Raw genomic sequence first — 1,990 nt, 5'->3', positions numbered from 1 at the left:
CAAATAAAGCAGGAAAAGCACTGCAAAAATCATAAATAAACATATTGCGTCAACAACGGTGACCCGCAGTGGAGGCATTGCGGGTGAATGGTGAGCATTCCACGAGGGTCATGACTCATGAGGTGCTAGCGGAGATATGTGCGTAGCTAGGAAAGGTAGTGACCGTATCGCTTGTTGTAGCTGATACAAAGCACCACCCATACCGAAAACCATCGATAGTTAAGATTATCTATTGTAGAAAAGTTCTGATCAAGATAATTTTTAACATGGACATATATGCATGGGCCATCAGATGAACAGAGAAACTGAAACACTTATAACCATCACGTACGTACTCCAAAACGAATATATGGAGAGAAAAACGGAGAAATTAATCAATTAGGTTGCCGCACACGGATTAATTGCTTGTTCATCATCACAATACAATTAGCAAGACACCATGTGTTTGTGTGCCATGACAATGACATAGATCAAAGCTAAGCAAGACTAGTACATCATCATCTCTTGGATCATCTACTGGATGCAGGTTTCGGAGTTCTTCATCACGCACTCGGCCCTCACGTGGTGAAAGGATCCACTCTCCTAGACTAGTACAGTCGTGTCGTCGCAGAAGTCGAGCAGCTCATCTAACGTGCACCGGAAGGCGTCGTCTTCATCCTCTGCAGCGCCAGTGCCTTCTTGGACTTTGCCGTCGAGTTTGCCGGGCAAGAACCCCTGCGCCACCACAGAGTCATGGAGCTCGGGAAAATCTTGAAGCATGTCGGCGGTGAAGAACCCGCCTGGATCCACGCTGCCGTCGTCCACTACTCCGGTTCCGGGCGGCAACAACGTCTCGCCTTCGTCGGACATGAACCAGCGCGCATACTCGTGAAGCATCCCGGGTTGTTGGACGATCGGCGGTTCCTGGCGGCGTGGGGTTTGGGGACGTGGAGCATCCGGGTGCTGGACGTCGGCGGCCTTCCTTTTCCTGGAACCGGGAGCATTGATTACCTCGTCGTATGTGGTCTCGCTCCTGTGACGAGACACGCAGACCTTGCAGAGCACCAAGCCGTCTTGCTTGTCATCGCTGTACTCGTTCATGCACCAGCCGATCCTGATCCTCTCTTTCTCTCCTGGCAACTTCTTGATGTAGCTGAGGTTTCGTCTATGGCCTACGAGTTTACCTTGGTTGTCTAGCACGGGGATTCCGCCCTTCTCCGAGTGCCAGTAGTAACCCTCGCCCGCGTCGGCCACGGCGCGCTGCCGCCTCCCGCCACCGCGGCCGCCTTTGTTGGTCTGGTGACGACGGGCAGGGGTGAAGAAGTACCAGACGCCCCCTTTCCCGTCGCCCTTGTCCGTTCCTTGCGCGTGTTGATACATCTCGACGAGGTCGCCCGGGGCAGCGGAGTAGGCGTCGAACTCGTGGATGAGGCGGCTGGCGAAGAAGGCGTCCGGTCCGGCGGCGACCCGTGGGCGGAGGAACTTGGTGATCAGCTCATGCTCGGCTGGGTCGAAGGCGTAGCAGGCGGGAGGATCCAGCTTGCCGGCGGCCATCGCAGAGCTAGCTACGCACGTACAGTACGAGATGGATCAAGTAGCTAGGTATGTACGTGTAACCCTGAACTCGCTAGCTGCTTGCCTTGCCTGGGTACGTACCTAGCTTATATAGATGGATCGACAGCGAGCCCGCCCGGGATTCAGTTTCCTTGACCGGTCATACGTACGTGTCCTAAGCAATCCGTACAAAAAATGGATTTGTACAGCAATCCGTACTTAAAATGGATTAGTGCAGCACCGACGTTGCTCCATTGCAGCTCGCGTCGCTGCACCTTGCCGCTCGGTAATACTCCGTCAGACCACCGACGACCCCGACGTTGCTCCATTGCTACACCACGCCACCCGGTGATGCTCCATCGCAGCAGCACTGAAGGCCACGGACAGTTCTACTGTTATAAAGGATAGAGGGATTTGGTGGAATCATTCTCTTGCTTGAGCCACGTGGACATATATA

General features: G+C 53.9%; 1 pseudogene; it reads right to left on the bottom strand.

The window, feature by feature from the left end:
- Positions 1-582: 582 nt before the first annotated feature.
- LOC119310668 overlaps positions 583-1,990 on the bottom strand; it is a 6,218-nt pseudogene continuing 4,810 nt past the window's right edge.

This window comes from Triticum dicoccoides, chromosome 5B (assembly GCF_002162155.2).
Source record: "Triticum dicoccoides isolate Atlit2015 ecotype Zavitan chromosome 5B, WEW_v2.0, whole genome shotgun sequence".
Taxonomy (NCBI): domain Eukaryota; kingdom Viridiplantae; phylum Streptophyta; class Magnoliopsida; order Poales; family Poaceae; genus Triticum; species Triticum dicoccoides.
The sequence above is the reverse complement of the archived record's forward strand: the minus strand, read 5'-3'. Positions and strand labels throughout refer to the sequence as shown.